Here is a 10,248-nt window from a genome sequence, read left to right on the forward strand (position 1 = left end):
GAATGTACAATGCAACATGATCACAGCATTTTGTATTAGAAAACCAAGAAATGAGAAATGCAGCTGAATAGTGACCTGGGTGCTGGAAAAGCTGGCAAAGGATGGGAGGGAGCAGCTGATGACAACTTACCCTAGGGGAAGAAAGAGGAACAGTATACTGTAATACCAGCACATACTGGAGAGATAATTGCACAACATATGGTTTATGAGCTGGGGATGTACACTTAACTTTGCCAAGCTGCAGTCCCCTTCATTCAGTGTGTGCAGGAATGTGACCAATCACAAAGATAGCATAGGAGGCCTTCATATCTGCAGTCATGCATATCTGGCAATAAGGAAGGGGTTAGCGACAGAAAAGTGAAAAACTGTTATGGTTGCCTAGCCACACATAAACTATCACCCTAGTGATGGATGACAAATGGATGCAGTTATTGTGAGAACCTGAACCTGAGCAGGCGTGGTCAGGTAAAATAATTTTAAAATAAATAAATGTCATTGCTTCTGGTGTTCTGAAATTGCAGATGTTGTGGTCATGTATTTTAAGGGCTCTCACAGTAACAGAAGCCTTTTTTCTTTTACTGAGTGAAAAAATGAGGGGCACAATGCAATATAGCCTTGGCATATGAACTGTATGTACTGGTTATCAGCTAATGTCAAGATTATTTCAGTTGTGTATCAGAAAAGTGAAGAAAAGAATGTAGTGCATGCAGCATCGGTTTTACATAAAACACCCCTGATGCATTTTTTTTTATTTAAGGGCATGGCCAAGCTTACTCAGTATAATCATCTGGATATATTTTTAAAGCTTCTCCAAGAAACATTATCACACACAGAACCCTATATATCTAGAGCTGTCTAAAGTTACACCTACATAACAGACCTTTGCAAAAAACACATTTAAAGTCATGATTACTCCTTTAACAACATCTTGTTTATGATTGCAGGAAGCAATAGATGAAATGAAATGTACTGTTGAATGCAGAATTGGATGAGTGAGGGCAGCAGCAGAAATTTCTGACTACACATTTATTTGTAGCATAACACTTACTAAAATGCTTGCCTTACACTGAAATTCAATAACATTTCAAAGTTGTACACAGAAATAGGCTGTAAAGGCAGTTCCTTGTGCCACAACAAAACAAAGTGTCATTTAAGACCTGCATGCTTCAGCTTTTCTTAACCTAAGTGTGGGTGGGACGCATGACAAAACATGAGTTATAAAGTGCAAATCATGGCTAAGCTATTCACTCATTTATCATTTTTGCGAACTACAAAACACTTGTGCGTTGTAGTCTCCTATTTGTTCAATACTGTCATTCAAAATATGGAACATGTTGTACCACAGTGTTTCAGCATTAACATCAGAGCACTGGCTTTTAAAAGTCACAGATGAGTATTAAAATGAGAAGTACTTTTCATAGTTTTCAGACAATAGTCTTGAGATATTAAACCACAAATAGGTAGTGTTAATGAATCCTTGCATAAATTTAGTTTAGTTTTATATTTATACTTATTTATTTATTTAATTGAGTAGGTGGATTGGTAGAAAAGTATGCATACAATATATGAAGAACACATATATTAAATGAACACCAAACTTTAATAATTTATCCTTGAACAGTTATTAATTTTATAAAGGAACACAGTAGATTTAAGTGAGGCAATTTTAATTATGATGGCAGGAATTATAGCAGTTGGGAGGTATGGTGGAACTTAAGTTTAATTAGGAAGCTCACATCATTGTTCAAATATGTTGCTTTATGCTTAACTACTTTTTAATATTACAATCAGAATTTACCATGGTTTTGTTGCTAAAAAAGTAGATAATTTTTTTATAGACCAAAACACAGAAATTTTCCTCAACAAGAACTACAATAAAAAGGTACATTGTTACAAAGTTATGTTTTAAAAAGGGGTAAAAACAGAAATTTCAATTTCATACTCAAGACGTCTTTCATACTGTCACTTAATTCTGGTGTCCCCAACCGATATACTACATGAAGCAGAAACAGCTGTCTATATGTTGCTCTGTACACTTCCATTTCATTTTCAGAGTTCTACTATGAAATGCAGAGGGATAAAACTCCATGTGTCAGAAATACCAAAAGTAAATGCCCAAAAACAAAACTGTTTTTTTTTAATTGGGAAAAGCCCCTGCCCATAGTAGGGAAGAAAAGGTACTCCCACCCCTAAACTTATGTATGCTACAACAACTCAAAGAACAGAGAAATCACCCAAACTAAGGGAACCACTGCCAGTCTGATTTCTAAGTGTGTGCCAGAAGTGATTTCTCATGAAAACAGCGATCTGTGTTGAGCCCCTTGGTGTTTTGTGCTTCGTGCAACTGACGTTTGAGAGATTTCACTTTGGCCACCAGTAGATACATCAATTTTTCAGTTGTTGCCCTTACAATCATATGCAGGTTTTGCAGGAATATTCCTCTAGTTAAGCATTTCATGTGCAGCTTTATAGTGTAAGCATTGCTTCATACAGTTCTAAATGTTGTGAACTGCATGAGTTTAAAATGTCTAAAATGTTCAAAAAATAATATTCTGTTAAGAACATTGAATATGCCTGTGTACACCCTTGCTTTAAAATGTGATTGCCCTGTATACTCTACATTTACCCTTCTGCCTCATGTAGTCGTCATATTTTTATGAATGCCAAAGTCATACCTCTCAACCTCTTATATCCAGAATCAGGGACAAAGGCTAGAAATCAGGAACACTTTTTAAGTAATGGTATTACCAACTTAGTTACAACACAGACAGAATAAGGTAACTTGACTTAACGTCAGTCCTGGATAATGAGCCTGGAGCTGAATATTATTCATGATTTATTTGGTTTGACAATAGGAACAATAGCAGATGATTTCAGACTAAACAGAATTAATAGGGCTTATTTTAGACATGTGGTCCTAGAAATGCAGCTCCATCACCCCCCTCCCCTTAATTCGGTCTTCGCTCTCCTTAACCTTGAAATAGTTAGGAACTACTCCAAAGCAAACAACATCATATTAAGTGATATTTGTCAAAATTAGGTGCCCCTCCCAACCCCTGAGTCCACAACATCTTATGTAGAATTGTTCACAGAGACCCTGTACAAACATGTAAATGGCTACATAGAGTCTGCTGTACCTATTAGACGTAAGCCCAAAACAAACCCCACTGGTTCATAGGTTCATACTAGGCTATCTGCCCTAGGGCATTTATAAGCCTAGCCAGAGTGTGTTTGGCTTTCGCCACCCATTTTAAATTAATTTTGCTATGCCCTTTTTTGAGGTTAGTATACTGTGCCTCTGTCTAACAGTGACACAGAAGTGATACCCGGAGTAAATCTACGATCTCCCATCCACTCATCAAGATTCCTCTTGAAGAGAGTCAATGAGGGACTCTGCCTAACCTGGACTGGGATTTTATTCCAGAGTGAAGGGAGCCTCTGGGTTATGGATCTGTCCCTCTAGCATGTCCTATTTATTTCAGTGCTGAGGTTCAAGTCTCTCGAGCACGTAGCTCGATGGGATTTGGATTTTCTAAGGTGCGGCATGTCCATTAATTCTGGGTTGGACATGGCTTTATATGTCAGGCACAGATCGCCTCAGAGCAGGCGGTATGCCACTGAGTAGAGCTGGAGTTTCTTTAACCGGGCAGCATATGGCATCTGTTTGAGCCCTTTGATCCTCTTGGTGAGGTACTTTTGGGGTCTTTCCAGTTGCTGCAGGTGTCTGGTAAGGTACATCCCTAAAGGGGCATTGTACTCAATTATGGGCCTGATGAGGGATGAGTAAAGAGGCATGATGACCTCCCCTGATCTAGATGTGAATCCCTTCATGATTAGGTGGGCTATGTAAAATGTTTTTCTAACCACTTTGGCCACGTGGTTGTCAAATGAGAGATTGCTATCAACTTTGGTCCCCAGGTCCCTAATTACTTCTTCTGTACTTAATGGATTACCACCTATGTGGTAATTTGTGGGCACTTTTTTGCCAAAGGGGATGACTATACACTTTTTGGCGTTTAGCTTGAGGCCATGGCTCTGGCACCAGTTGTCTGTTTCTATGAGGCCCTTTTGGAGGATGCTTGTGTCAGCTGGAGAGTCGATTATGGCGCCTAGTTTGCAGTCATCTGCGAACTTGGTCAGCCACAGTCCTTCCATGTTGGCCTGTACCTCTGAGAATTATATACTGAACAAGAGGTTCCAGGACTGAGCCTTGTGGGATGGCACTTGTAACTGGTTTGGAGTCTGACATGGCTCCAGCAATTCTAACCATGTGGGTTCTGTCCTTGAGCCAGTTTGCAACCCATCTAGTGACATAGGGGTTTATGTTTAAGCTGGTGAGCTTATCTATAATGCCCGAGCGGGGTATTGTATCGAAGGCTTTTGCGAGGTCCAGGTAGGCTGTGTGGACCACCTTCCCCTAGTCAATGGCCTTGGTGACTGTTTCAAAGAAATCGACCAGGTTTAAGAGGCAGGATCTGCCCTTAACAAAGCCGAACTGGGTAGGATCCAGTGTTTGTAGGTCCCCAATATCTTTATTTATGAGGTCCATGATGATCCTTTCCATAGCTTTGCAGACCAAGCTAGTCAGGCTTATGGGGCGATAGTTTCCAGGATCCGTTGAGGCACCACCTTTGTGGAGAGGGACCACTGTTGCTGTACGCCACTCTTTGGGTACATATCCTGTAGTAAGGCTAAAATTGAACAGTAGTTTTATGTTTGGGTTTAGCTCTTCCTGGAGTTCATGTAGGACGCAGCCCGGGACACCGTCTGGTCCCATTGATGCTGCGTTTTTTGCTTTGGAGAGGGCGGCTCTTACCTGAGCATCTGAGATGTCAGGGGGGCAGCACTCTGCTGGGATAGATATTTGCCCTTTTGGTGGGGAGAGGGGGGAGAAGTTTGCGCTGAACCTGTCAGCTAGGATGTTGGCAATGTCTGTGGGTTTGGTGTATTTTTTGTAATTTTGGACTAATTCTGAGCATATCTGGGAATTCCCACCCAGGTTCCTAACATAACTAAAGAAAGCCTTGTGATTATCCTTAGTGTCCTGTGCAATTTTTCTCTCGAAGCTGGCCTTAGACGATTTTATGAGTGCCCGTAGTTTTTTGCTAATACTGATCAGAGATGCCTTCCCTTTTTGGGATTTTGCTCTATCATGTAGTAGCTTCCTCTTTCTATTGCATAGTTTGTTTATGGCTGGGGCCCACCAGACAGGACGTCTGCCTTTGGAGGATTGGGTCTTGGTTTTATTTGGGATTGCATGATCCATGCATTCTTGAAGGTGTTCATAGAATGCGTTTATAAAGGATTCTGCGGTCTGGGCTGTATTTTCCACAGGCCCGGGGGCTTTGAAGGATTCCACCTCGGTTTTGAGGAGTGTGAAATTTGCTTTAGAAGTTTTTCACTGTGGTTTTCTGGGCAGGGGGTGGGGTCGGGATGTGAATATCCAGTGAGATTAGTTTATGGTCTGATCTTCCCAGTGAGGGATACACTTCTGGTCTGGAGCATAGAGTCCCCATGTTGGTAATGATCAGGTCCAGTATGTTTTCCCCTCTTGTGGGAGTGGTAACAAGTTGTTCCATAGCATTTGAGTTTATAAATTCTAGGAACCTTTGGGCTAGGGTGTTGGAGCTAGAGTAATGCTCCCAGTCTATGTTTGGGTAGTTGAAGTCGCCCAGTATAATGGTGTTTGGAGAGACCTTCATATTTTCCAGTGTTCTCAGGAAGGCAGAGTGGGGTCCCTGGGTTTGGGAGGGTGGTCTGTAGCAGGCTATAAACTGGAAGGCAGTTTTACCCACTGTTAGTTGCACATGGATTGTCTCTGATGCTTAGTGCTGTGCCACCAACCTGGAGGTGTGGGTATCTTTGACGAATATTGATACTCCCCCTCCTTTTGTGGTTCGGTCCAAGTTTTGGGGCCGAAAAGCATGGTATGAGGTGTAACCTGCTAGTGCTGGGGTGCTCTCGGGAGCCTTGAACTAGGTTTCTGTTACTGCACAGATATCGATGTTCTCCATGCTAAGGAGAGTTTCGAATGCATGCATCTTGAGGTTTAGACTTCTGGCATTGAGTAGCATTACTCTTAGTTTCTTATCCCTTGTGATACCTATGGAGGTGGGTTTGTCTTTTGAGCCTTGACTAAAAAAGGCACTATGGGGGTAGCAAGAGCCTTTGCCAATATCCGAAAGCCCAGGGGTGACAGGTGCAAGCCGTCCCTAGCGAAGCATCGTGGCTTGTCGAGCATGTCATCCCAGGCTGACAGGCATTGGATCCCCTTTGAATGACACCAATACTTAAGCCAGTTGTTGAAATTGATCATCTTGTCTTCATATTGTGGCATCATTCTTGGTGAGGGTAAGATGCTACTCAAGATCAGGGTCATACCGTCCTGGGCTACATGCTCAAAGAGCTCCTCTATGTCTCTTTTCATGTAGTCCAGGGAGGTACGTCTCAGGTCATTCACACCAGCATGGACAATGACTGAGTCATATTTGTACTTGCCTTGGAGTGACCTGAGTGCTTGTGTTATGTGGCGGATCCTAGTGCCCGACAGGCAGCTCACCGTGACCTTCTCCTTGTTCAGCCTGGTGAGCGGGACGTCAGTGTGCCTGATGATAGAGTCACCTATTACAAGTGTATCAGGTGTGTTGTTTAGTCTTAAGGGCTGTGACTGTTCGGCAGACTGGCTTTGTGAGCTATGTGTTGCACGTGTTTTGTTTTGGGGTAGCGGTTGCTTGGGTGTCTGCTTTGGAGGTCTCTGCTGCTTAGGCAGATTTTTATTTAGAGCCTCCGAGTATGTTTTTGTGTGTTTATGTGTTTGGTTTGCTGTCGTGGTAGGTCTATGTGAGACTGGAATTGTAGTGAGTGTGGTTTCCTTCTCCTCCTGACTGGTTACGCCAGTACTAAGTTGAGAGAGCTTAGCCTCCAGTCTGGCTATATGGTTGCATCTTTCACATGTGTTGGAATTTGTTGGGAGGAGGAGAGGGTTGTCTGTGTACATGAGGCAGTTGTAACATTGCCTCAAGATTCCCAGATTCACCAGCTGTAGAATGTTAACCTTAATAGTGCATATAACAAAAGGAAAAAAGTCATGGTTAAAATCAGGAAGAGCAACTCCCATAATGATAAGAGCTCTCTAATTAAACTAAACATGAAACTAAGAGGACTAATTGAGTCTAACAAGGCCAATTGTGAGGTCAAGATAACCTCACAGGCTAAAGACAACCACAAGGCCTTCTACAGCAATGTCCGAAACCTCAAAGGCAGTACTCATCAATGTGCAGAAGTGGTGGTCAGTGGTGCCACCTTCACTGAGCACAGCAACATAGTGAATTTACTGCCTGACAAATTCAGCTGAAACTTCACTCTCAACTTCTCTCCTGCCTCTCCCATGAAATACCTACTAGCATAATGGCCCCAGCTATTACTAGGGAACAGGTCATGGTGGCGCTTGCTGAGGCTAAAAACACAGCCTGAATGATCCCCAAACACTATCCCTGGATGCCTCCTAAATAGCTTAAAACAGGACCTATCAGGATCACTTAAATCACTTTTCAGCTACAGCCTTAATACAGGCTTTGTACCATGAGAATGGAGTACTGCAATGATTATTCCACTTCACAAGAGTGGGCCATCAACCAATCCCGGAAACTACAGACCTATTAGTCTGACTAGTGTTATATTCAAAGGCATGGAATGAATTATCATAGAAATGATCAACAAAGACCTAGCCCAGTTTGGCTTTATCAGGGGAAGGTCATGGCTACTAAACCTAGTGAACTTCTTTGAGATAGTCACTAAGGCAATGGATGAGGGTAAAACAGTGCATTCTGCCTACCTGGACCTGGCTAAGAGATTTGAGACAATACCCCATTCAGGTATAGCTGACAAATTCACTGAATTGAGCATAAACTCCTGCATAACTCATTGAATTGCCATCTGACTCACAGACAGGACACAGAAAGTCAGAATTGGTGATACCAACTACACTAAGAGACCAGTCACCAGCAGTATACCTCAGGACTCTGTGCTGGGGCCACTCCTATTTTGCATATACTTCTTGCAGGTAAAGGCTAATGTCAAGGGTTTTTGGCTGACCAAGTTCACAGATGACTGCAAATTAGGAGCTACCATAGATTCCCACCCTGGCACAAACTTCACAGAGAAATGATTGGTGCCAAAGTCACTGACTAAAACTCAATGTCAAGAAATGTATTATAGTGCCTTTTGCAAAAATTATCATCAAAGCTAATTACTCCATCAATAAGATACACCTAAGAGTTGATCCAGTAATCAGGGATCTGGGAACATATTTAGACAATAATCTAGCCTTTGATCAACATGTGGCCAAAGCAGTAAGAAAACCATTCTATGTGCTCCAAGTTATAAGTAAGGGCATGGCATCCAGGCCCAAAGAAGTCATAGTGACACTTTATTCAGCCCTTATCAGACCCATTATTGAGTATAATGCCCTCTTCAGTATACACCTGACCAGACATATGCAAAATTTGGAACGCTCGCAAATAGTCTTTAGCATGATAATCCAGGGTGTAAACATATTGTCCTATATGGATCACCTTAAGCCCTAGCCCTGTCACTATACTTTTGTCTCCTACAGGTTACTGAGAGGCGATATATGCCTGGCATACAAGGCATCCACAGATTCAGCTGTGATGGATGTTTTGCACATCTGCAAATTGAACAGCATCAGAACCACTATATCCAAGGATTTAACTTTTGTTTGCGATATAAATAAGACAGTTTAGCAGAAGAGATATGTCCTTCACAGGATCCCCATGTTCTAGAACAGGATCCCCATCCATGTGAAGCAGAATATATTCCTAACTCTATTTAAGTGTAACCTTGACCAATGGATGGGAAATAGGAAATTCACCCCAGGTCTGGCCCTCATGTCTCTGCTAGACAGAGACAGACAGTAATGCCCAAACTAACATACGTCCCTCTCACATATAACCTCTAGAAACTTCTTAGCTAACGTACCATTCCTAATAAATGCCCATTATACATAGGGGCACAATTAGGTTGGATTGTACGTCTTGGCTTATAAAGGCCCCGGTGGTCATTAACCTAGTATATACTCATGAACTCTACCTTAAACAAACAAATTAGAGATCTTGTCAATTCCTTCAAAGCTAATTATGAAGCAAAAATCACCTGTCTAGCTAAGGTTAATTACAAGGCATTCTTTAACAATGTCTAAACTCTAAAAAGGAATACCCAGCTATGCACTGAACTGGTTGTGGCACCACCCATACTCAATTGGACATAATAGCCAGCCTGCTAGCTGACAGATATGGAGCAAACTTCAGTTACCTCTCCCCTCCAGTCATCCCCCAAAGTATACCTTCCACCATTTCTCAGCCTGTTATCTCAAGAGAGCAAAACAACTTAAAACATGACTTAGCAGACTCACTTGGATCCCTATTTAACCACAGTCTGCAAACTGGCTATGTTCCGGTGGAATGGAGGACAGCAGCAGTAATCCCTCTGCACAAAGGAGGATCATCAGCCAACCCTGGGAATTATAGGCCTATAAGCTTGACTAGCCTCATCTGTAAGACACTAGAAACAATCATTATGGACCTTATTAACAAGGACATAGGAAATCACCAAACTCTGGACCCAACCCAGTTCGGATTGGTTAAAGGTAGATCATGCCTGTTAAACATGGTTGACTTCTTCGAGAAAGTCATCAAGGCTCTGAACACGAGAAAGATACCGCTAATCTTGACCTAGGTAAGGCATTTGACACTACTCAGATATTATAGAGAAACTCTCCCAGTTGGGAATTAACCCCTACACTACCAGATGGGTAGCTAACTGGCTCACCAACAGGACACATGCTGTCAAAGTGGTTGACTTCACCTCTAGCAAAAGACCAGTCACCAGTGGCATACCACAGGGTTCTGTGCTGGTGCCCCTTATTGTTCAGAATTCATTTCTCAGAAGTCCAGGCAAACTTGGACAGCCTGCGGCTGACCAAGTTCGCTGATGATTTCAAATTGTGAGCAATCGAGTCCCCCAATAATGTGAATGTACTGCTAACTAGGTTAACACAGACAAATGATTAGTGCCAAATCCTCAGATTAAAGCTAACTGCAAAAAAATGCATTATTATTCCCTTGTGAAAGCTGACATCCCTGCTAACTACATTACATACATAACCCTCATTAAGTGTAGACCCAGTGGTACATCATCTGGGTACTCAGGTTGATAGCAACCTGAACTCTG

This window comes from Protopterus annectens, chromosome 11.part0, assembly GCF_019279795.1.
Source record: "Protopterus annectens isolate FY-2018-M chromosome 11.part0, PAN1.0, whole genome shotgun sequence".
Lineage (NCBI taxonomy): Eukaryota > Metazoa > Chordata > Ceratodontiformes > Protopteridae > Protopterus > Protopterus annectens.